The following is a 27201-nucleotide window of genomic DNA, read 5'->3' on the forward strand; positions in this document are numbered from 1 at the left end:
CCTACACGCAAATCTCCATCTAAGAGTCTGTTTCCCCACGGAACCCAATCTAAACAATGCTGTTTTGGACGTTTTGAATTTTGAATCTTTTTGTTTGGGAGGGGTGCACATTATACAAACAAATTAATGAATAACCTAATACATTTTAAATTCAAAAAGTTTTACATCTTACTCTTATATTACTGTCTTTTTTTCTTTTTTTGTCTTTTTAGGGCTGAACCTGAGCACATGGAATTTCGCAAGCTAGGGGTCTAATTGGAGGTACAGCTACTGGCCTATGCCGCAGCCACAGCAACTCTGGATTCAAGCTGCATCTGCAACCTATACCACAGCTCAGGGAAAAGCCAGATCCTTAACCCACTGAGCGAGGCCAGGGATTGAACCCACATTCTCATAGATACTAGTTGGATTCATTTCTGCTGCACCACAGCACGAACTCCATATTACTGTCTTTTTCAATAGGACAAAGTTTCCATTTGATAATTTGTTTTCTAATCTCATTCATGACTTTTTAATGTTAAGAAATTTTTAATTTTTTGGCACTGTCTTTCAAACAGCAGCATTTCTGAGCACCCTACTCAAGAACTGTGCTGGGTACCATGGAATATACAGAGAGACATAAAATTGGATTGTTGCCTTCAAGACAGTTGAAAGGACATGATGTGATACAATAGGAAGAGAATGGACCCCAGTGTCACATTCCCTGATTAAAATCCCTGCTTAAATTCAAGTTAGCAACTTGCTCTCAATATACTTAACTTCTTAGAAACCAATTGCCTTATCTGTAAAGTACAGAAAAAATACCTACTTCTCAATTTTATGATTAAAATATGGTTTAAAACACCTAATATAGTACCCAGACTCTAACAACTGCATGATGCATTTAAAAAAAAATAGTTGAGGAAGAAATACCTATCACATGAAAATATAGGCAGGAAATGCTTAGTGCTAAATTGATAGCATAGATGATCATTACTATAGAATTCAAAGGAAGGAGGTCATTTCTAGGGGAATGTGGTCATAACATATTGATTGAAAAGGAGAACTGAAGCTGAATCCTGAAAGGTAGGTAGTCCATGGAGAAGAATGAGGGCATCATCCCAGGAAAGGAGAGCCAAGGTGTGGACACAAGAGTGAGCTGAAGATGTTCGGATAGAGGCAGAGCCCATATATTTGGAAAGACACACTGCGGTCAGATTAGAGAGGGCATTAAGTGCCACGCTAATGAGTGTGGGTTTTTCTTAGAGGAAGCCTCTTTAGATTTATAAGCAGAGTAAGAACATGATGGAAATTGTGTTTTAGATTGATGACATTCTGGCAGCCAGCCATATAGATTGGGGTCAGCAAGAGTGGCAAGGAAGGCAGAAACTGGTTTAAATGTAGGCCAAGCATTAGCAAGTAAGTGCCTAGCATCTTCCAGGGCACTGGTGTTGGAAAGTGAATGGAATAGGGGAGATAGTTGTGAGCATCATGAAAGTAAGAACTGAAGAGACCTAGTTTTGAGTAGGTAATGCTAAGTGGTGGTAGGAGGGAGACTTCAGAGATGACATCCACATTTTAAGCCCCAGTGACTGGACGAATAATAGCACCATTGAACAAAAGCAGAGGTGAAGGCCAGAGAAGAACAGTGCTCTAGCAATTTGGATAAAATATGATTCCTTTATATTAACACACAGTGTTTGAAGTGAAGGCAATATAATCTAGTGGAAAAGTTCACTGTTCAGTTGGAAATCCAAGCCTGGGGCCAGGAGGGATGATAGGGCTGGAGTTACAGAACTAAGATTCATTTGCAGATGACATGAGATGAAAGACTTTCTATTGAGAGTGGTAAAGTCTCAATGACTAAAACTTGGCACGCTCATATTTATTAAGAGCAGCAAATGGAGCTAGTGAAGAGGACAGAGAAGGAAAGGTCAGAGAGAATGAACAAGAACTATAATAATACAGTGCTATGAGAGCCAAACGAGAGGCGAGGGTCAAAAAGAAGATAGGAACAAACGATCAACCATATCAGATACTGCAGAAAGGCTGATGAGAACAAGAAGCTGATAATGTCAATGGGTTCAGCCCTTATGAGGTCAATGCTCTTCCTGCATATGGATTCAGAATGCTGGGTTGGCTGATTGCAGAACAAGAGAGAAAAAAAAGTACAAGATAGTGATGCAAACTGTGGGTCCTGAGAGCAGACTCCCTGGACTTCAGTCCCATCTCTGCTGCCACATTGCTGTGTGATCTTCTTCAAGCTACTTAAGTCTTTATGCCTTCATATTTCCATATTGAAAATGGAAATAACAATGGGAATTATAGTAGCTAACTGATAAGTTTTTGGGGAGGCGAAAGGACAACATATATACATTACTTAAGACTGTATAGGCACTGAGCAGGCAAGCAAATGATATTTATCATTGAAACCCTGGGTAATCATTAGTCAAATCCATTTCACCTGCCTTCACTAATCAAGGGCCTCCACAAAAGACCTGCATGTTTTCCAAGAGGCAGGTAGCCTAAAAAACAAGATGTTTGCCCTCGTTGTTTTCCAGGAACTTGGAGTTCGTTGTCTCTTGATTGAGCTGAGCTTGTTAAGACTGAATAGAACCACTGACCCTCCAACTGGGCATGCGTGAATGTTTTACCTCCGTGACCTTTTGACATCTGAAGACTGAAAATTCCACCTTCAGATCATGGTAAGTGCCTCCAGTTTTTTTTGTTTTTGTTTTTGTTTTTTTAAATATGCAGAGGCTTGTACTTAGTTAAACCTGTGTAGAGCAGTGATAACTATACCTTTTTCCAGTCACCTTTCTCCACACTCCCCACACCTCAGACTCTCCTGATTCTTTGTTCTTTATCCCATAAATACCCCATCTCCCTGGCTTGCGGGGAGACAGATCTGAGACTCATTCTCCCATCTCCTTGCCTGGCTTGCCTTGCCTTGTGAATAAACCCTCTCTCTGCTGCAAATGCCAGTGACTCCACATTTTGGCTTGCTGCACATCGGGCAAAATAAACCTTGGTTTGGTAACATCATTTTTTGTTATTCATATTTGCTATTACTGGAAGTGGATGCTGAGTGGCATTTGGGCCAGTCTTAGTAGAGAAAAGCAGAAGTAAAGTAACAGGATAGCTGGGGAAAGCTTCCCAGGCACAGGTGTGTGCATACCTGCAGGCAATTGGGAAGCGGGAGCCAAGGCAGGCATAGAAAGTGAAGGTACCAGGGGAAGAGGAAATGTGATGGAGCAAAGTCACCAAGGAGAAGGAGAGTACCGGTTTATGGATTCAGGTTGATTAATTAGCCTGGAAAGAAGGGCTAGACACCACCTGAGATCATAAAAAGGGGTATTCATATGGAGATGGAATTTTGAAGGGAGAGCACGAAAACACAAGTGCAGGCTTTTTTTCCTCCCAGTAAAGGAAGCACTGAGGCATTGGCCCGAAATGAGAAGAGGTGAATGGATGAGGGTCTCAGAGCATTTGCAAAACTTCCTAACAAATTCTATTTTCAAGTTTAGGCTTCCTTCAGACTTTTTTTTTAATCTCATGGTAGCTCCAAGTAGAAAGCAAGAAAAGAAAAAGAGGTAGAAGCAATTAGAAAATGTTGCAGGATTAATCTAGTTCCACCCAGCAAAATGGCTAAGAGAGCTAACAGTGGAAACCAGCACTCAACCTGATAAGTCAGTGTGCCTCCTGTTGGGAGGCAAACCAAGGAGAATCAGCTACAGCAGAGGCTGGGGCTCAATCAAAGGTCTAAGTGAACCCTATAAATACGTCTTGCATGGTTTGAACAATAAGCCAATGGCCTGAAAACCTTGACTTTTCAAGGCATCTTCAAGGTCCTTTCTGATCTGGTTTCAGAAAGCCTTCCTGTTCCACCTAGAATGACGTTTGATACTGAGTGGTCTTCCAGGTTTAACTTCTCTATGGATGCACAAATTGTCAAAGTAAGTTGTGTTCTCAATTAAAAAAAATTATTTTCACCAAAATTTATGTCTAGCACCAACAGCCCCCCTGAATCTGCTGGTTGATCCTTGGTTTCCCACATCATTCTGGGGCAATGGGAAAGGAGTGCACAGTCATTCTCAGGACTGGTGAGCATATGTGCCCTCATCTGCTTTCTGCATTTTCTCTATTCAACAATTTCTCTTGATGCACCAGCTTTAAATATTAACTCAGAAAGATGGAGGGAAGAGTTGGTCCTACAGGGCTATAAGCCTGTTGGATCCCAAGGGAATATGGGCATTTCAGATGCTATAAATAAGCAGAGGGAAAAATCTGATGAAGATAAAGTGCTATGTGCCATAGCTGGTTATTCTGAGCAGCTTTGATGCTGCCAGGCTATTAGACTTGCTTCTGTTTTTGCCATCAGTATCGCTCTGGAGATGGTTTATTTGCAAAAGGAGCAGGATCTAGGATATGCATTCATTTGTAAAAGATGCCACCACACACATTCTGCAGCTAATACCACGTTCATGAACTTTACCTGTGACTAAATACATTTCATTTCTTAGAGCTGAGCTTCAGTAATTGGTTTTTGCAGCCACAAACACATCCAGCAAGGAAAATATGAGAAGCCCAGTGCTCTCTCTGCTTTTAGAAATGACTTTTGCTGCAGATGGAAAAAGCCATCCCAGCTCTGAGTTGGCAGATCCTGAGGTCAAATCTTAGAGAGCTGGCATCTAGAAACTCAAAGGCGAGGAGGAGCAGGTGGCTTTGGAAGAGTAAATGACTTCAAAGGTAGGTAACAGGGGAGGGGAGGTTTGCTAACAGTGGAAAGGAGGTGGTGTGGGAAGACTGGATCCCTGTAGAAATAAGCTTCCCATCCACAGCACATGACAGCTCAATGCGGTGTGTTTTCCCAAGTCTCTGCAGTCGTGGAGGTCTCAAAGTGCTTAGTAAGCTACCAAGTCATAAAGCACAACCACTTCCAGACTAAAGTACCATCGAGGGCTGAAGAATCATCATGTTTTTGGGATTTGGCTGTGAGAAGGAAATGTGGGTTCATCCAGTGGATTGATTTGTTAATTTATTCAGGGAAAAAAAAAAAAGAAGGCTAAATATGGAGCATTTGCTTTGGCCTTGCACTGAATTATACACTTCAACAGTTCCGTTCATGGTTTCCACATTTCCAAAAGAATTAAACTAATTGGTAAAACCCTGATGTCTACACATAAAATTGATACTAAAAAATAAGTGCCAAGATTCCAAAAATGCATCAATGGGATATGCAGAATAATCACATTTTCTCCTAGGCTAGTTCTAGAGACAATTATGATGTAGGAAAATTTGCCTTAAATCCCCTCATCTCCTTCCCTTCCCCTTCTTACCTCTGCCTGCCAAGAAAGTCAACATATCCGACTTTTTCCCTTCTGCCTGAAAAAACACATTGTGGGCATCCTCAAATCCCAGTCGCTCCCATCTCTTTCTACCCTGAAATTCATCTTTTAAAAATCATTTCATCCTATACTAAAAGCTAGAGGCTGAGGAGGAAGCACTTTGACAACACTATTTGTATTTTCACAACTCCTCGATTATGGTAGAATGTCACTTACAGAAGCAGGGCCAGGAAGATGATTCAGGGGGGATAGGAAGGTTATTTTTAGGACATCTTGGGTCATATAAAGGTTATATCTACCTTTCATTCTCACTTTCCATTCTTTGGCCTTTCTTTCATCAACCATAGGACCTACTATGTATAAAGCCACTGTGCTCAGTACAGAGGCCTAAAGATGGATGGGCCACAGTCCTTGTGAAACTGTGGGCAGTAATGAGTCAAATCCATTTCACCTGCCTTCATGAATCAAGGTCCTTACCTGTTCTTCAAGGGGCAGGGAGCCCAAACAATAAGATATTTGCCCAAGTTATTTTCCAGGAACTTGGAGTCAGCTGTGTGTTGATGGAGGTAAGTTCATTAAGACTGAACAGGACCACCCACCCTCTAGCTGGGCACGTGTGAGTGTTTGAGCTCAGTGACTTTGACATTAGAGGGCTGAAAACTCCACCCTTGGAAGACACAGAGGCCTGTAGCCTAGTTAAGCCTGTGAAGAATGACTACTGCTGCACCTTTTTACAAGCACATTTTCCCTACGCTCGCCATGCCTCACGCAGTCCTGCTTCTTTATTCTTTATGCCATAAATACCCTGAGCCCCTGGCCTTGGGCTAGGCTGATTTGAGATTACTTCTCTTGTCTCCTTGCTTGGCTGCCTTGTGAATAAACTGTCCCTTTGCTTGCAAACCTCAGTGTCAAAATGTTGGCTTGCTGTTCATCAGGCAAAACAAACTTTGTTTGGTAACACTTGTCTTAGAGAGGCTCACAATCTGGTGGTATTTAAACAGTTAAAGTGCAATTTAGTAAATGCTCAAGCAATGTATGGTCAACATGCTGTGAAAACCCAGGAAGGAGATGGCATGAGGAAAAGTTTGTCAGCATCGGTGAGGTTTGAGCTGGTATTTTAAAAATGTAGAAAATTGGCCTGGCTGCAAAGGACATTAACATGGATTCAACAGATAGAAACTCAAAATCATTCTGGAAGAAAATCACATGGATGGCTTTTGACCAGCTGTGCCAAATTGTCTCATCTACTGCTTAAATCTGGAGATTCAAGGATCTGGACTATTAGGCAGCTCACTCCCCAGTCAAGAGAGAGTAGAGAACTTGGCTGGCTTCCTCGGAGCACGCAGGTAAGGCTGTGAACATACCACAGTGTTTTCGCTGGTGAGAGATTCCCCTCTTGAGTGTATAATTAGAATCCAGTAACAACCTAGAACCAGAGACACTTCTCACTGTTCAGCAGGTGATAAGTGAAAGCTCCAGATTGGATTTAAAGTCAATAGTCCAGTACTCCAGACCCATCACTCTAGACCTGTATTCAATCCCATTTTATCTCTGGTACAGGAGATCTGATGAATTTGGGCATGCAGTGAGAAGGCACGGAAAGAAAATCAAATAGATTTTTCTCCAGTTCTGGTTGCTTGGGTAGTAGGTGAATATAATATCAAGCCCTCCTTGCCTTCTCTTTTTCTTACTTTCTTGGGAACAGCTCTCCTCTAGAACCCAGGCTTGAACTCTGGGCACCATATTGAGATGGTGGAATGCCATGGTTAAGACTGCAGAATTTTGGAGACAGATGACCTGGTTTAAATCCAAGCTCCTTCAGTAACTAAGTATATGACCTTAGTAAGTTATTCAAAATCTTGTGCTTAAATTCCCTCATCTGTAACATGGGGATGATACTAGTGCCGGTCTTATATGATTGTTATGAGGCTTAAGTAACTTCAGGTATATGAAGCCCTCAAGGGAGTATCCATGTGGATGCAGTTTGCACCCCTGGTCCAACTCTGTGGGTTAAGGATCCTGCGTTGCTGTGAGCTGTGGTACACGTCATAGATAACAGCTCGGACCTGGTGCTGCTATGGCTGTGCTATGGGCTGGCAGCTGTAGCTCCAATTCGACCTCTAGCCTGGGAGCTTCCATATGCTTCAGGTACAACTCTAAAAAGATAATAATAATAAAATTATTAAAAGTTTTTTATTTTTATTAATAAAAGCACTTAAGGGTGGACCTGGCACATTGTGAAACATCTGTAACATAGGCTACTATCCTTCCTTTTGCTGAGCATATGCTCTAATATTTCATTCCAGATTCCAGGAAGAAGGACCTATGATAAATTCAAAGAACCATGATAGCTATCCTGGGCACAGGTAAGAGCCATGACCCAGGGAAATGACCTCTTTGTTCCTGTCTCAGGACTGGGAAGCAGGAATTTTGGGTGGGTTTATAATGCAGACAGCCTCAAGGAGGCAACTTTTACCTCCCCCACCAACTGAGAAGTGAAATGTGTCCCAGGTGTTGTCTATTTCAGATCCCTCAGTGTGAGGAGGTCGAGATGGGGATAATTTGGCCCTGGGGAAAGAAACATGGGATCAGCTTTAGGCAGTTTCAGAGAAGACTTAAGAGGACATTTAGTGTTCTGACATGGTCCACACCAGCAGGCAGGGATCTCAAAATAAGCCATGCTAAAGAACATTCTATGTGTAGAGTTGGGCTGTGCTCTGTGCTGTGGTTCTCTGTAACTATTACAGTGTAGAACTCTGATGCAAGTTCAGTGGACTACTGCTCCTCCTCCTCTCTTCTCCCTTCCCCCACCAACCTAATCCAGACTCATTATTCTCCTAGAATCTTAGGGTCCCTTACATCTGCCAGGCTCACCCATTGCTAGCCTCCCTCTTTCCAGTCCACTTTCGCAGAGTTGTCAGATTGCTCTTTCTGAAGCATTGCTCTGATCATGTCATTTCCCTTCCCATAAACTTCCACTGGCTCTCCACTGATTCATTTACCTACTGGGGCCAGCAAGTAGCATAAGTGAGCAAAGTGGACTAAATGAAATGAAAGAGACACTCTACAGATCTGAGAGCTTGGAAATATTCCTGACTTCCCCTAAGGAGATGCACTTCCTCTCACTTATTTTGATAGTGGAGGCTTTCTAAATCTACAGTTTATTTCCCACTTTTAGTTCACACTTTGTATGAGACATATCACTTCATTCTTCACTGTTTTAAGAAAAACAACCCTGCCAGTCAAATGACTATCTTAGGTGTTGGTTTGACTGCATCAAGGGAGACCAAAGTACAGTGGCTTACTGAAGACAGAAGATTTATTTATCTTTAACATGAAGGTATATGTTGGTAGGTGGTGTGGGGGTTAGAAAGTTCTGTTACATGCAGTTATATTGGGCCTCCCAGTCTCTTTTGTCCTCAGCAATGGTTCTCAATGTTTTGTCCAGGGACTCCTGGGGGAGTCTCTGATACACTTTTAAGGGTTTACAATATCAAAATTATTTTTAAAATGAAGTATTTTGATCTACATTGTTTTCAAGTACACAACATAGTAATTCAGAAATGTTTATAGCTTATACTCCATTTAAAGTAATTATAAAATATTGGCTATATTCCCTGTGCTGTACAATATATTCTTGTAGCTTATTTTATACGTAGTAGTTTGTACCTCTTAATCCTCTACCTTAATTTTGCCCCTCCCCCTTCCCTCTACCCACTGGTAACACTATATTTTGTTCCATATATCTGAGTTTGTTTCTATTTTCTTATATATGTTCATCTTATATTTTAGATTCCACATATAAGTGATAACATTCTTTATTTGTCTTTCTTTGACTTTCCTAACCATAATATTCTCTAGGTCCATCCATATTGTTGCAAGTGGCAGAATTTCATTCATTTTTATGGTGGTGATCTTCCATTGTCTGTATACATATACCACATCTTTATTCATCTATCAGTGGGCATTTAAGTTGCTTCCATATGTTGGCTATTATAAATAATGCTGCTGTGAACATTGGGATGCATATATATTTTTGAATTAGTGTTTTCAGGTGTTTTTTTGATGCACGCCCAGGAATGGAATTGCTGGATCATATGAGTTCTATTTTTAGTTTTTTAAGGACCTCCATACTGTTTTCCATAGTGACTATACCAATTTAATTTATGTTCCCACTGGCATTGTACCAAGTTTCCCTTTTCTCCACATCCTCGTCAATATTTATTTGTAGACTCTTTGATGATAGCCATTCTGAAAAGTGTGAGGTGATATATCACTGTGGTTTTGAGTTGCTTTTCCCTGGTTAATAATCTTGCACAGGAGTTCCCGTCGTGGCACAGTGGTTAACAAATCCGACTAGGAACCATGGGGTTGCAGGTTTGATCCCTGGCCTTGCTCAGTGGGTTAAGGATCCGGCATTGCTATGAGCTGTGGTGTAAGTTGCAGGCTCGGCTCAGATCCCAAGTTGCTGTGGCTGTAGCAAGGGCCAGGGGCTACAGCCCCAATTCAACCCCTAGCCTGGGAACCTCCATATGCCGTGGGAGCAGCCCCAGAAAAGGCAAAAAGACAAAAAAAAAAAAAAAAAAATCTTCCACATCTTCTCATATGTTTGTTGGCCAATTATATGTCATCTTTGGAAGAAATGTCTTCCTATTCATTAATTGAGCTGTTTGATTTTTTGATATGTAATTGTATGAGCTATTTCTATATTTTGGATATTGACTCCTTATCAATCATGTCATTTTCAAATATTTTCTCCCATTCAGCAGGTAGTTCTTTTTTTTTTTTTTTTTTTTAGGGCCACACCCATGGCACATGGAAGTTCCCAGGTGAGGTGTTGAATCGGAGATTCAGCTGCTGCCCTACACCACAGCCACAGAAATACCAGATCCAAGCCACTTCTGCGGTGTACTGGATCCTTAACCCACTGAGCAAGGCCAGGGATCGAACTCGCATCCTCATGGATACTAATCATTTTCATTTCTGCTGCACCGCAACGGGGACTCTAGCAGGTAGTTCATTTTGATGAAGGTTTTCTTTGCTGTGTAAAAGCTTTTTAAGTTTAATCAGGTTCTGTTTGTACATTTTCGCTTTTATTTCTTTTGCCTTAGGAGACCACAAAAAATAGTGCTAAAATTTATGTCTGAGATTGCTACCTAATGTTTTCTTCTAGGATTTATAGGGTTTGGGGTCTTACATTTAGATCTTCAATCCAATTTTGAGTTTACTTCTACATATCGAGTCAGGAAATGCTCTAAGCTCATTCTTTTACACATAGCTGTCCAGTTTTCTCAGCACCACTTATTGAAGAGACTGTCTTTTCTCCATTGTATATTCTTGTCTCCTTTTTCATAGATTAATTAACCACAAGTGTGTAGGTTTATTTCTGGACTCTCTATTCTGTCTCCTTAATCTATGTGGTTTGTGCTAATAGCATACTGGTTTGGGTTTTTTTTTTGGCTTTTTTTGTTGGTTTTTTTTTGGCTTTTGTCTTTTGAGGGCCGCACCCGTGGCGTATGGAGGTTCCCAGGCTAGGGTCTAATCAGAGCTTTAGCTGCTGCCCTACACCACAGCCATAGCAAGACCAGATCCTAGCCATGTCTGCAACCTATACCACAGCTCATGGCAATACCAGATCCTCACTGAGTGAGGCCAGGCATTGAACCCACAACCTCATGGTTCCTAGTTGGATTCATTTCCGCTGCACCATGATGGGAATTCCAAGCATACTGTTTTAGTTACTGTAGCTTTGTAGTTTGGTCTGAAGTCAGGGAACATGATTCCTCCAGCTCTGTTTTTTCTCAGCATTACTTTGGCTATCAAGGGTCTTTTTTTTTCTGTACAAATTTTAGAATTATTAGTTCCAGTTCTGTGAAAAATGCCATTGGTATTTTGATAGAGATTGCACAAATCTGTAGTTTGCCTTGGGTAGTCTGGTCAATATAACAATATTCTTCTAGTCAATGAACATAGTATTATTCTATCTGGTATTACTTTCAATTTATTTAACCAGTGATTTTATTTTCATAAGACTCTATTTTTATAAAAACATTAAGACATTTTTGGTATTTTCATTTTCCCATCAACATTCAGTGAAGTATTCCACAGGTTACATGACATGTGACGCAACAAATTAAATGCAAAAGTGGAACTGAGATTGAGCTATCTTCTATTGTCAGTATCTCATACCATGTCCATGTTCCCACCAGAGGGAAGGGGAAGGAGGACAGAGTAAGGAGAGGGCAAGCTGCTTTCATTAAGGACATTGCGTGTTGCTCTCATTGCTTCTGCGCATATCTCATTGCTTCTGCGCATATCTCATTGGCCACAATATCATTCCATGCCCAGGCCTTGTAGGGAAGATTGGAGTTTTACAGTAGCAGCAAAGATTTCCAGCATGCTGTCTAAAGCTAGGAGAGGTGTAAAGTCCTCTCCTCAGAGCCCTCAGAAGGAACCAACCCTCCTGACCCCTGATCTAGGATTTATAGCCTCCAGAAGTGCAAGAAAATGAATTTCTATTATTTAACCACCCAGTTTGTGATTCTTTATGGAAGCCCTAGCAAATTAATAGAGAATATAAAGCAACTTAAGAAAACTGACCACTAAACTAACAAAAACAACCACACACGAGAAATGCATTGGAGGAAAAAGATGTCTTCCATGTTTAAAAAAAAAAAAAAAGTCTTGTGTTTAACGTCTATGTGTGTTCAATTGGCTTGTTATTGCCAAAAAGGCATCTGAACATCACTGCACTACTAATCATACATATTTATACTTATGTGCATTTTTTTGCCTCTTCTCTGACTCCAAGATTAAGTATCAGTGCAGGAATTGGAAGTCTCCTTGAGGGTCCCATTTATCTGTTCTTAATTCCCTATGAGGAATGTAATGGATAATACACGCTAATATTATTAACTGCTGTCTCTCTAAATAAACATAACTGAGATTCCAGAGCAAATAAAAATATTAACTCTTTCCACACATAAGAATATTCCTGTTAAGATGTTTTTCTTTTGCTACTTAAGCACTATCATTCTCAAATCAATATTTCTTAACAAGGTATTTTTCTTGTGGTTGAACCTTGTGAAATTATAAGCCAGCATAAAGAGGCTTACCATTTAGGTGACTTCACAAGGTATAAGTATATCAAGAGATCAAGTTGCAAACTTTAAGTACATACAGTTTTCATTAGTTATATCTCAAAGAATCTAGAAAAGAAAAATATTTACCATGTAGTCAGCTACAAAAGCAGTTCCAAAAGAGACTGGTTAAGTACTGGTTGTCAACTTGGTGGAGGAATTCAATGGTCTGTCCATCATTCAGGACTCTGAAAGAATCATAGTTAATATGATACATGGTTATACATTGCCTTAATGTATAAATGAGGTATTCTGTTTACCAATTCCTTGGACGACTTAGCATTTCTAGAAAACCAGAGAGTCACTGGAATAGTACAGGAGGAATAATGTAGTCAAGGCTGCCACACTTGTCACAGTCATGGGAAGGCACCATGGCACAGTAGGAAGATCATGAGCCTGGGTATAAAGATGTTTAAGTTTTGGTCTTGGCTCTACCACTAGTGGGCTGTATGGGATGCAGGCCATAATCTTCATATCCTGAGCCTGGCTTTCTCCACTTGTGAAGCAATATGTCTGGAATGTAGAATTTCTCAGATTCATGACTACTGGACCGTTCTCCTGAGTTGAATTTCTCTGACATTATGATATGTTCATTCTTTTCAAGAGTCAAAAAATGAGAAGACATTTTTTAAAGAGCTTAGTTTGTCTCTTTAATTGTTCATGAATAACAGAAGTTATGAACAAATATTTGTTGGGTATCTACTTGTGAAGTTTAGCCCATAATTAGCTTGGAAAAACTCAACTATTGATTATGCGAAGAATTTACATTGTCTCCAAAGTTTTCTTTGGTCCTATTTTGGGAATTGAGATTGTGGAGGAGAAAGCACATGTCTAGCTTCAGGTCTATTTATTCATGATTCTAGCAAAATGCCTTGAACCCATAAGCAGGTTGATGGTGGAGTAAGTCCAGTTTAGAGTTTTTTCTTTCCTTATTCTTTCAGTCAACACTGAAAATCCTATGTGGCACAGGCTGGCAGCTGCAGCTCTGATTCGACCCTTAGCCGGGGAACGTCCATGTGCTGCAGGTGTTCCCCTAAAAAAACAAATGAACACACAAACGAAAAAAAATGAAAATTCTGAAATTTTATGTTCCTTTTAGTTAAATGGAGAGATTTTTTCTGGCTGGGTAATCTGTATTTTCTAAAGTTCTATATATTGGTTTCTTTTTAAGTATCAAGGATCCTTAGCATTCATTTTGAATGCTGTTATAAAAATAATTTTTGGCCATACACTTTGTAATATAAGCAAAAAAAGTACATATCCACCAAGATATATGTTGACCTAGTTCCAAGCGAGGATTGCAGGAATAAAATGAGTGAACGAAGTTCTTCATTTAGGATTGGCACAGACAAAGGGCTTAATGCTTCACTAGAGAACAGTATTTCACTAGCACCTGGTTAGTTTGGCCATTTGAAGTTGAGAACATGTTTTACTTATGTGACTTTTCTGAAAAGTTAATATACTTGGAAATATATATGTTTCATTTCTGAGTTGTAGGCTTTTATGGTTTTCATTATGGATTGGCTTTTACATCTTCAGTTTAACAGTAAAAATTATCCTGTGGCAGCTATCACATAAGCAGTACCAAGAGAAGCAGATGGAGTAAAGATACTCTTCAAAAAACAGTCAAGTTGATACAGGACACTTTATGGGTAAAGAAAAAAATTAAGAGAACTTTGACTCTTTTCTTTTTCTTTTATTCTTGTCTTATTTTATAGCCTAATTCAGCTTCCTTTCTGTGATAGACAGTGGCATGAATACTTATAATTACTGTTACAGCTGGAGTTCCCATCGTGGCTCAGTGGAAACAAATCTGGCTAGCATCCATGAGGACTCATGTTCGAACCCTGGCCTCACTCAGTGGGTTAAGGATCCCACGTTGCTGTGAGCTGTGGTGTAGTTCACAGACATGGCTCAGATCTGGGGTTGCTGTGGCTGTGGCATAGGCCGGCAGCTATAGCTCCAATTCGACCCCTAGCCTGGGAACCTCCATATGCCACAGGTGCAGCCCTAAAAATACCAAAATACCAAAAAAAAAAGAGGAAAAGAAAAAAAAAAAGAACTGTACATATACTTAATTTTTTTAATTACTCAATGAACTTTATTACATTTATTGTTGCGCAATGATCATCACAACCCAATTTTGTAGCATTTCCATCCCAAACCCAGGCATGTCCCCCCACCCTCCAAACCTGTCTCATTTGGAAACTATAAGTTTTTCAAAGTCTGTGAGTCAGTATCTATTCTGCAAGAAGTTCATTTTTAGACTCCACATGTAAGTGATTACATTTGATGTTGCTGTCTCACTTCCTGACTGATTTCACTTACCATGATAATGTCTAGGTCCATTCATGTTGCTGCAAATGCCGTTATTTCTTTCCTTTAGTGGCTGAGAAATATTCCATTGTGTGTATTTACCAAATCTTCTTTATCCACTCCTCTGTGGATGGACATATAGGTTGTTTCCATGTCTTGGCTATTGTATATAGTGCTGCGATGAACATTGGAGTAAATGTATCTTTTTGAGTCATGGTTTTCTCTGGATAGATGCCCAGGAGTGGGATTGCTGGATCAAATGGTAATTCCATTTTTAGTTTTTTGAGGAATCTCCATACTGTTTTCCACAGTGGTTGCACCAGTTTACATTCCCACCAACAGTGTAAGAGGGTTCCCTTTTCTCCACACCCTCTCCAGCACTTACTGTTTTGTTTTTTTTTTTTGTCTTTTGTCATTTTAAGGCAGCACCCTCAGCACATGGATGTTCCCAGGCTAGGGGTCTAATCAGAGCTGTTGTTGCCAGCCTACGCCAGAGCCACAGCAATGCCAAATCCAAGCTGCGTTTGTGACCTACGCCACAGCTCATGGCAACACTGGATCCTTAACCAACTGAGGAAGGCCAGGGATCGAACCCACAACCTCGTGGTTTCTAGTTGGATTTGTTTCTGATGGGTCAAGATGGGAACTCCCTGTTTGTAGAGTTTTTGATAATGGCCATTCTAGCCGGTGTAAGGTGGTACCTCATAGTGGTTTTGATTTGCATTTCTCTAATAATTAGCGATGTTGAAATATACTTAATTTTTAAAGACATGGATCTTCTCCAGAAGCCCTTCCAAACTATAGACAGTAGGGCTCTTAATCTTGTCCTTGTTCAATCAAAGAGAAGTATTTATCTTAGATATTTTCCATCTTTTACCCAAATTATTTATCATCACGCCCCTGAAGGCATTTGGCAGCAGAATTGTAATGTTCATTCACATTAACCTGTTTTGGAAACATTTAAGGAAACAACTTGAGTCACCTAATTCCCCATATCATTTGTACCAACTAATAACAACTCTCTGGATTCTTGCTTCTAAAAACATTTTGTCCATTTTGTAAAAGAAACAAACCGAGACTTTGTCTCATCTGCTTGGCCTTTTATTCCTGGAAGTTTGCAAGTATGAATGGTGGGGGTACTTTGCTAAATGAGAATAGAAAGGCAACTCTAGAAATTATCAAAAAAATATCATGTCTTGATAGGAAAGCCAGACGAAATTTATTGATCAGGAGTTCCTGCTGTGGCACAGCAGAAATGAATCTGACTAGTATCCATGTGGACTCGAGTTCGAACCCTGGCCTCGCTTAGTGGGTTAAGTATATGGCATTGCCATGAGCTGTGGTATAGGTTGCAGACGTAGCCCAGATCCTGCATTGCTGTGGCTGTGGCAGAGGCCAGCAGCTGTAGATCCAATTCAACCCCTAGTCTGGGAACTTTCATATGCTGTGAGTGTGGCCCTTAAAAGCAAAGAACAAACAAACAAAAACTTATTGATCAAGAAACAGTTTACCTTAGATTAAGGGTAAATATTTTCTGTTTTTAAAAATTCATGTTAGAGTTCCCGTCGTGGCGCAGTGGTTGATGAATCCGACTGGGAACCATGTGGTTGCGGGTTTGGTCCCTGCCCTTGCTCGGCAGGTTGACGATCTGGCGTTGCCGTGAGCTGTGGTGTGGGTTGCAGACGCGGCTGGGATCCAGAGTTCCTGTGGCTCTGGCGTAGGCCGGTGGCTGTAGCTCCGACTGGACCCCTGGCTTGGGAACCTCCATATGCCGCGGGAGCGGCCCAAGAAATAGCAAAAAGACAAAAAAAAAAAAAAATCATCTTACTCCTCTTAAATTACTAAAAATACACCCCAGTGAATTTAGTTATTTTTAATATGAACCTCTTTGTCCCCCACCAAACACCTACCACTTTTTTTCATTTTTTAAAAATTATAGTTGATTTACAATGTTGTGCCAATTTCTGCTATACAGCAAAGTGACCCAGTCATACACATATATATATATATGTTCATTTTCTTATATTATCTTCCATCATGGTCTATCCAAAGAGACTAGATATAGTTCCCTGTGCTATACAGTAGGACCTTGTTGATTATCCATTCTATCACCACTCTTTTTTATTCAAATTTTTTCCAGTTTTGAGAAATAATTGACATCACTGCATAAGGTTTAAGGTGTACAGCGTGGTTTGATTTACATACATCATGGCATGATGGCAGTAGGTTTAGTTTGCATCCATCAACTCATAGATACATCAAAAAGAAAAAAAAATTTCACCTTGCGATGAGAACTCGATCTACCCTCTTAAGAAATTTCCTATATATCATATACAGCAGTATTAACTGTATCTTTATGTTGTAGCTTATGTTTTTAGTACTTGTCTTATAACCAGAAGCTTGTTCCTTTTGCTCAACTTCCTCTAATTCCCCTCCCCCCACCTCTGCCACCTCTGATAACCAATCTGATCTCTGATATTTTTGTATGATTTAGTGTGTTTGTTTTTCAGGTTTCATATGTGGTATTATATGGTATTTCTCTTTCTCTGACTTATTTCAATTAGTATAGTACTTTTAAAATCCATTTGCGTTGTTGCAAATAATAAAATTTGCTCATTTCTTATGGATGAATAATATTCTGTTGCATATAATACCATATCTTCTATATTCACACATCCATCGATGGACACTTAGGTCATTTCCATGTCTTGGCTATTGTAAATTATGCTATGATTTCTGAGTTAGTGTTCTCATTTCCTTTGGATATATTCCCAGAAGTGGAATTGCTGGATCATATGGTAGTTCTATTTTTAATTTTTTGAGGAAATTTTACTGTTTTCCATAGTGGTTGCACCAATTTACAATCCCAACAATAGCACACAAGTGTTCTCTTTTCTCCACATCCATGCCAGCATTTGTTGGTTCATGTTTTGGATGATGAGTATTATAAAAACATAAAGCGATAACTCATTGTGGCATTAATTTGCAATTCCCTAATAACTAGTAATGTTGATCATCTTTTCATGCACCTATCGGCCATGTATATATCTTATTTGAAAAAGAATCTTTTGAGGTCCTTTGCACATTTTTAAAAATTGGATTACTTGGGTATTTGCTATTGAATTGCATGAGTTCCATATATACTTAATACATAACACATACATGGTTCACAAATATTTTCCTATTCCATAGGTTGTCTTTTCAATTTTTTGATAGTTTATTTTGATGTGCAGAACTTTTTAGTTTGATGTAGTCCCACACATTTATTTTTGCTTTTGTTACTTGTACTTTTGCTTGATTTCCAAAAAAGGATTACCAAGACCTATCTCAAGAAGCATTTTTCCTATATTTTCTTCTAGAAAGGTTTTGGTCGAAGGTCTTACATATAAGTCTTTAATGCATTTTGGGTTAGTTTTCATAAGTGGTGTGAGAGGTCAAATTTCATTCTTTTACATGTGACTATCCAATTTTCCCACCACCATTTATTGGAAAGACTATCTTTTCTCTATTGAGTATTCTTGACTCCCTTGTCAAATATTAGTTGACCATATATGATTTACAATATTAGCAGTGGGCTTCTCATATATGGCCTTCTTTATATTGAGATGTTCCTTCTATGCCTAAGTTGTTAGGCACATTCTTGATTCTGTTTCATTGGGTATCATTGTCTTTTAAAGTGCCTTTTTAAATGTCTTTTTAATTACTATAGCTTTATACTATAGCTTGAAATCAGGCCTCCTTTATTCTTCTTTCTCATTTCTTTGGCTTTTCAGGGTTTTCTGTGGTACTATACAAATTTTAGGAGTGTTTTTTCCCTTTCTGTTTAAAAAATGTGGTTGGAATCTTGACAGGGATTACACTGAATCTACATTTGCCTTTTGGCAGTATTAACATTTCAGGGAGTTTCCATCATGGCCCAGTGGAAACAAATCTGACTAGCATCCATGAGGACACAGGCTTGATACCTGGCCTCACTTAGTGGGTTAAGGATCCTGCATTGCCATGAGCTGTGGTGTAGGTTGTAGGCACAGTTCAGATCTGGCACTGCTGTGGCATAGGCTAGCAGCAACAACTCCGATTCAACCCCAAGGCTGGGAACCTCCATATGCCATGGATGCAGTCCTAAAACGACAAAAAAAAAAATTTTTTTTTCAATCCGTGAACATAGGATACCTTTTCATTTATTTGTGTTTTCTATTTCTTTCATCAAGGAAAATGTCATTTTCAGAGTAGAAAATTTTTACCTCTCAAAGTTAAATTTATTCCTAAGTATTTTATTTTTTAATGTTATTATAAATGGGATTGATTTATTTCTTTTTCATAAAATTCACTGTTATGTATAGAAATGATACTGATTTTTGTATGTTAATTTTATATCCTGCAGGTTTGCTGATTTATTTATTAGTACTAAGAGTTTTTTTGTTGAGTCTCTGGATTTTCTATTTATAAAATCATTGCCGTCTCAAATAGAGATGAAGTGACTTCTTTCTTTACAATTCTCATGCCTTTTTTCTTGCCTAATTACTTCTTTAGCTAAGACTTCCACTACTATGTTGAATAGGTGTGGTGAGAGTGGTCACATTTATCTTGTTCCTGATTTTAGAGGAAAAGTTTTAAAACTTTCACCACTAAGTATAATGTTAGCTGTGGCTTATTAATTGTGATAAGTTCCTTCTATGCCAAATTTGTTAAGTGTTTTTATCGTGAACAGATGTTGAATTTTGTCAAATGCTCCTTTTGTGTCTAGTGAGATTATCATATGCTTCTTTTTTTTATCATTCTATTAATATGACATATATGGATTTGTATATATTGAACAACCATTCATCTTAGGGATAAATTCCACTTGATCATGGCGAATGACCCTTTTAATTTGCTGCTGAGTTTGGTTTTGTTAGTCTTTTGTTGAGAATTCCTACAACTACATTCATCAGGAATACTGGCCTGTAGTTTTCTTTTCTTGTATTATCCTTATCTGACTTTGATATCAAGATAATGCTGTCCTAGTAAATTTAAGTCTGGAACTTTAATTTTTTGGAAGAGTTTGAGAAGGGTTGGTCTTAATTCTTCTCTAAGTGTTTGGTAAAATTTTCCATTGGAGCAATCTGTTCCTGGGTTTGTCTTACTGGGAGATTTTTTAATTACTGATTCAATCTTTCTAATACTAATTGGTCTATTCAGATTTTCTATTCCTGATTCAGTCTTGGTAGGTTGTATATTTCTAAACTTTTCCATTTCTTCTAGATTATAATGTTTGTTAGCATGTAGTTTTTCACATTAACATCTTATGATATGATCCTTTGTATTTCTGTGGTATCAGTTGTCTCCTTTTAGATTTATAATTTTGATTTGAGTCCTCTCTCCTTTTTCTTTGGTTAGTCTAAGGTTTTATCAAGCTTGTTTCTTTTCAAAGAACAAACAGTTTGGTTAATCTTTTATATTTTTATCTTCTCTATTTCATTTATTTCTGTTCTAATCTTTATTATTTCCTTCCTTCTGCTAACTTTGGGCTCAGCTTATTTTTCTAGCTCCTAAAGCATAGAGTTAGGTTGTTTATTTGGGATTATTCTTGCTTCTTAATGTAGATATATTTATTGTCATGAACTTCCCTCTTAAAACAGCTTTTGCTGCATCCCATAAGTATGTTGTGTTTCCATTGTCATTTGTCTCAAACTTTTCTATCTTACCTCCAATTTCTTTGACCTACTTGTTGCTCAGGAGACTATTGTTTAATTTCTAGGTGTTTGTGAATTTTCCAGTTTTCTTCTTTTTGTTGATTTTTACTTTCATGACATTGTGGTCAGAGAAGATACTTGTTATGATTTCAGTCATCTTAAATTTTCTATCATTTGTTTCATGGTCTATCCTAAAAAAATATTCCATGTGCACTTTGGAAGAATATATATTCTGCTATTGTTAGAATATTCTATATAGATCTGTTAAGTCCTTTGGTCTATAGCATTGTTTAAATACATTGTTACCTTATTCACTTTCTGAATATTTTATTTATTGTTGACAGTGATGTATTAAAATCCCAAACTATTATCATATTGCTGTTTATTTCTCCTTTTAGCTTTATTGGTTTTTGCTTTATTTTTTAGGTGCTTTGATGTTGAGTGCAACAGATATTTACAGTTGTTGCATTTTATGGATTGACCCTTTTGTCATTATATAATGGAATTGGCTTCTTATCATTTTAAGTTCAAAGTCCAGGGAGTTCCCATTGTGGTGCAGTGGAAATGAGTCCAACTAGTATCCATGAGGATGCAGATTTGATCCCTAGCCTCGCTAAGTGGGTGGGAGATCTGGCATTGCCATGAGCTGTGGTATAGTTTGTAGATGTGGCTTAGATCTTGCATTGCTGTGGCTGTGGTGTGGCCCTGCAGCTGCAGCTCTGATTTGACCCCTAGCCTGGGAACCTCCATATGCCACAGGTGTGGCCCTAAAAAGCAAAAAAACAAAACAAAAAAACAAAATCCATTTTATCTGATATAAGTATAGCTATGTCTGCTCCGTGTGTGTGTGTGTGTGTGTGTGTGTGTGTGTGTGTGTGTATGGGGGGTACTACTTGCTTAAAATGTCTTTTTCCATCCCTTTCTCAGATTGTGTGTCTTTATGGTTAAAGTGAGTCTTTTTAAGGTTACATATTGTTGTATCTTGTCTTCTCATCCATTCAGCCATTTTATGTCTTTTAACTGGAGAATTTAATGTGTTTACAGTAATTATTGACAGGTAAGGATTTACAATTGCTGTATGGTTAAATGTTTTCTGGTTGTTTCTTTGTTTTCTGGTTAATTGTTCCTTGTTTTTTACTGTGCTGTCTTTTTTCAAGTTTTGATGACTTTTGGTATCAGTATGCTTTAACAACCTTGTCTTGTTCTTTTGTGTAATGGTTACAGGTTTTTCCTTTGTGGTTACCATGAGTATTACCTAAAATATCTTAAAATTATAACACCCTATTTCAAATTGATAACTTCACTTTAGTAGAATTCCTAAATTTTACACTTTTATTTCTCCTGCCCCTCACATTTTAGGTTATTGCTGTTAAATGTATATATATTTTGGAGTTCCCCTTGTGGCTCAGCAATAAGGAACCCAACTGGTAGCCATGAGGACATGGGTTTGAGCCCTGGCCCTGTTCAGTGGGTTAGGGATCCAGTGTTGCTGCAAACTGTGATGTAGGTCACAGACACAGCTCAGATCTGGCATTACTGTGGCTGTGGCATAGGCTGGCAGCTGCAGCTCTGGTTCAGTCCCTAGCCTGGGAACTTCTATATGCTGCAGGAGCAGCCCTAAAAAAATTTAAAATTTAAAAAATTAAAAAAATAAAATGTACATATTGTTATATTGTATACATAAGAACAGATTTTTTGTAATCATGAGTATTTTATCACTTTTTTTTCTTTCTTTCTTTTGCTTTTTAAGGCCATACCTGAAGCATGTGGGTGTCTCCAGACTAGGGGTCACATCGGATCTACAGCTGCTGGCCTATGCCACAGCCACAGCAATGCCAGATCTGAGCCATTTCTGCAACCTACACCACAGCTCATGGCAACACCAGATCCTTAACCCACTGAACAAGGCCAGGGCTTGAAGCTGCATCCTCACGGATACTAGTCAGGTTCATTTCCACTGAGCCATGATAGGAACTCCCCACATTTATTTTTTAATGTTTAAAATAGTGTTATAATTGTATTATGCACTCTACCATATTATAGAGTCTAACTTTGGCTATATATGTACCATAGCTGATGAGTTTTATGTTACTTTTTTATTTTTCTATGATGGTAATTATCATCTTTTTACTTGCAATCAAAACTACCTTTCCTCAGTTCTTGTTTATAATCATCAAATTTGTTTCACAACTTCTGTTTGGAAATTTATATGCCCCCTCCTTCATTTCTGAAGGACAGCTTCATTTGGGTATAAAATTCATGGTTAAGAGGTTTTTTTCCTTCAACATTTTGAATATGTTGCCTCATTCTCTCCTGTCCTGAAAAGTTTCATTTGAGAAACCTGCCAATAGGCTTATGGGAATTCCTTTGCATGTAACTTCTGTCTTTTGCTAAATTTATTTTTTATAGAGGCATAGTTACTTTAAATATCATAATAGAATAGATAAACATAATAGAATGGATAAACACCAAGCTTCTTTTGTATAGTACAGAGAATTATATTCGATATCATGTTATAGACCACAATGGAAAAAAATATGAAAAAGAATATATCTGAATCTCTTTGCCATACACCAGAAAATAACACTGTAAATCAACTGTACTTCAATACAGATAAATAAATTCAATAAAATATCAAAATAGTCTAATGTGAACAAAATACTAATTCAAAATTCTTATATGCTACACTCCCATTTAAAGTTTTTATAAAATATTGGCTATATTCCCTGTGCTATACAATATATCCTTGCAGCTTATTTATTTTATACATAGTAGTTTTTATGTCTTAATCCCCTACCCCTTTCTGGCCCTCACTCTTCCCTCTCCCCACTGGTAAACATAAGATTGTTCTCTGTGATCTTATTTCTGTTTTATTATATTCATTCATTTTATTTTTTAGATTTCACATGTGATAACATACATTATTGGTCTTTCTATCTGATTTATCTCACTAAGCTAAATACCCTCCAGGTCCATCTATGTTGTGGAAAATAGCAAAATTTTATTCTTTTTTATGGCTGAGTACCATTCCACTATGTGTGTGCATGCGCACGTGTGTGTGTGTGTGTGTGTGTGTGTGTGTGTGTGTGTGTGTGATACATAGACATAGACAGAGATAGAGCAATAGATATGGATCTTCTTTATCCTTTCACCTATCCAAAGATAGTTATATTGTTTCACATTTATTGTCTATTGTAAATAATGATGTTATGGACACTGGGGTACATGTAGCTTTTCGAATTAGTGTTTTTGTTTTCTTTGGTTCTATACTCCCAAGTGGAATTACTGGATCACTTGGTAATTCTATTGTGAAGTGGTCTCATTATGGTTCTGATTTGCACTTCTCTGATTAGCAATGTTGAACATATTTTCATGTGCCAGTTGGCCATCTGTATGCCTTTGGAAAAATGTCTGTTCAGGTCTTCTCATTTCCTGATTAAGTTTTTTGTTTTTGATACTAATATGTATGAGCTATTTTTAAGTTTTAGATATTAACCTCTATTGAATAACTCATTTGCAAATATTTTCTCCTGATCATTAGGGCATCTTTCATTTTATCACTGGTGTCCTTTATTGTGCAAAAACTCTTCAGTTTAATTATATCCCTTTTTTTTTTTTTTTGCCTTGATTCCTTTGCCTTAGGAGATAGATCCAAGAAAATATTACTACAATTTGTGTCAGAATATTCTGCCTATGTTTTCTTCTGAGAATTTTATGGCTTCTGGTCTTACATTTAGGTCTTTAATCCATTTTGAATTTATTTTTGTATCTGCTTTGAGGGAACGTTCTAATTTTATTCTGTTACACGCAGCTGTTGAGTTTTCTCAGCACTACTTATTGAAGTGACTGTTTTTTCCCCATTGTAAATTCTGGCTTCTTTTGTCATAGATTAATTGACCATAAGTGTGTAGGGATTTTTATGAGCTCTCTATCGTTTTTCTTTGATCTATGTGTATGTGTCTGTGCTGGCACTATGTTCTTTTGAGTACTGTAGATTTATATTGTCTGAAATCAGGAAGTATGATACTTTTAGCTCTGTTATTAAGATAGTTTTGACCACTTGGGGTCTTTGTGTTTATATACAAAGTGGCTAAATCTCACTTGATCATATCATATGATCCTTGTAATGTATTGTTGGATTGAGTTTGCTAATATTTTATTGAGGATTTTTGTATCTCTGCTCATCAATGATGTTGGCCTATACTTTCCTTTTTTATGGTATTTATGTCTGGTTTTGGTATCTAGATGATACTGGTCTCATCGGATGAGTTCAGAAGCATTCCTTCTGCAGTTTTTTATAAGAATTTGAGGATAGGTGTTAACTCTTTTCTAAATGTTTGGTAAAATTAATCTGTGAAGGCATCTGGTCCTGGACTTTCATTTGTTGGGAGTTTTCTTTTTCTTTAATTAGTGATTTGAGGGAGTTTCCACTGTGGCTCAGAGGAAATGAATCTGACTAGTATCCACCAGGACACAGGTTCTATCCCTGGCCCCGCTCAGTGGGTTAAGAATCTGGCATTGCCGTGAGCTGTGGTGTAGGTTGCAGAGGTAGCTCCAATCTGGCATAGCTGCGGCTGTGGCTGTGGCCAGCAGCTACAGCTATGATTCAACCCCTAGCCTGGGAACCTCCACATGATGTGGGTGCAGCCCTAAAAAAAAAATTACCAAATTGATTTCATTACTGATAATTGGCCTGTTCTTATTTCTGTTTCTTCTTGGTTCAGTCCTGGAAGATTATACATTTCTATTAATTTGTCCATTTATTTTAGGTTGTCCGTTTTATTGGTATATGGTTCACAGTGATCTTTTATGATCCCTTGCATTTCTTTGGTGTCTTTAGCTTCTCCTTTTTCACTTTCGATTTTATTGATTTGAGCCCTCTCTTTTTTTTTTTGTTGAGTCTAGCTAATATTTCCTTTATCTTTTCAAAGAAATAGTTCTTTTATCTTTTCTATTGTTTTTCTAGTCTCTCTTTCATTTTTTTCTTCTCTGATTTTTTATTTCTTCCCTTCTAACTTTGGATTTTGTTTGTTCTTTTTTAAATTCCTCTACGTGTAGGTTAGTTTATTTTATCTATTTGAGATTTTTCTTATTTCCTAAGGTAGGCTTGTATCACTCTAAACTCCCTTCTTAGAACTGCTTTTGCTGCATTTTTTATGTTTCCATGTTTGGGAAGTTTTCAGCCATTATTGCTTAAAATATACATCTTTTCCTTTTCTCTTTTCTCCTCCTGGAAATCCCATTATGCAAACACTGGTTTTTTAAGTTGCGTCTTATAAGCACCTTAGGCTTTTCTTACTGTTTTTCATTTTTCTTTATATTCCTCGACAGGGTAGTTTATTTTTTTAAATTTTATTGGAGCATAGTTGACTTACAAAGTTGTATTAGTTTCAGGTGTTGGAGTTTTGTTTCCTTAGGTATCATATTTCCCTGATTTTTTTGTATGGTCCTAGAATCCTTATGTTATTACCTGGACATTTGAGTAATTAGGCTCCTTTTCCAGGCATTAAAGGTTAGATTTATCAAATACATCTTCCCTAGTCAGCTCAATTTGGGTTTCTGTGTGTGTTTTCTGGTAATATCCTTGGGCAACTGAAATCTGCTATTATGGTTTATTTGGTGACAAGGCAACTATTCAGGCTCTTTTGTTGGGGATAGGGACCCCCTTTGGTTGAGTACCTCTGGCTTAGTTGTCTACTCAAGTGAGGCTATAAGATGGGCTCCGTGCTGCCTGGATCTGCCATCCATGGCAGGGCATTAGGATGGGACCCAGGTCCTGCAATACTCATTGCTTGGGGACCCACTTAATTCTCTGATCAGGTAATGTGACCAGTTCTGCTCTGCAGACAGGGAAAACCACAAGTTGTGCTCTCTGTTCAAGTGCCAGTGTGAGCATGGCTGTTGGATAGCCTATGCTGCTTCCCATATGCTTGAGTTAGGTTCCTGGTCAGGCAGGCTGAAGGCAAGGAGTTGTATTCAGCAATGAGTTGGGCTATAAATTTGTTTCCCTGGCCAGGAGCATTGAAAGAGCAGCTCTAAGAGCTGTAAAGCTCTTTGACTTAAGCCAACCCATACCGCAAGTTCCCTGGCCAAAAAGGGCCCCTGGCTTTGCTTTGCACACTATTGGCTATGCCTGCCAGTCCTTCAACTCAAATATTACTGGCTTGTGCAGCTTCCAGGTGTTCTCACTAACCCTTCTTCTCAGATGGGACCAGGAGACACTTTCCACAGCAGGTGGGGCTGCTGTGTCTCCATTCCCTTGTCTGGTGGAACAGACTGGGGCTACTCTGGGCCTCTCCACTTTTTACCAAGCAGGCTTTCTTGTTCGGAGGAGTTGAGCTCCCTTCAGCCGTGGCTATGAGTGATTTCTTTGCATGGGTATAGCAGAATTCTCCAAGCCCTTACTGGATTTGGTCCTTGGTGTTGGCTTCCATTCACCTCTTAGCTGGAGCAGTGCTGGGCTACACAGCTTCCAAGTACTCTCAGCCCCTTTGGCCGGATGGGACCAGGCAACACTCCCCAGTGGGTGGGACTATGACTCAGCTTTTTTCATGGGTGTTGGGAGCCCAGACAATTAGAGTGGTAAAACTCCTCATTTGAGGAACTAAAGCAGACAGATCTGCACCTCAATGAGTTCCCTGGTCAGAGTGCCCCACCAACTTGGTTCTGTAGGTGATCAAAACTGCTGGTTGGTAATGACCTCCATCTGCCAAGATCCACGTGCTGGTTATTGCAAGTTCTTTT

At 38.6% G+C, this 27201-nt stretch overlaps 1 long non-coding RNA gene across 6 annotated transcripts in view; it reads left to right on the forward strand.

Annotated features, from left to right (window-relative positions):
* LOC102157921 overlaps positions 410-27201 on the forward strand; it is a 49176-nt gene continuing 22384 nt past the window's right edge. For 2 of the 6 annotated variants that reach the window (XR_002339124.1, XR_002339123.1), the window contains exons 1-2: positions 410-7169; positions 7634-7693. This is a non-coding gene — a long non-coding RNA (uncharacterized LOC102157921). The remainder of the gene's footprint in view (positions 7170-7633; positions 7694-27201) is intronic. The other 4 variants (XR_002339122.1, XR_002339121.1, XR_002339126.1 and 1 more) reach the window with 3 other exon arrangements.

Source organism: Sus scrofa, chromosome 15 (genome assembly GCF_000003025.6).
Source record: "Sus scrofa isolate TJ Tabasco breed Duroc chromosome 15, Sscrofa11.1, whole genome shotgun sequence".
NCBI lineage: Eukaryota > Metazoa > Chordata > Mammalia > Artiodactyla > Suidae > Sus > Sus scrofa.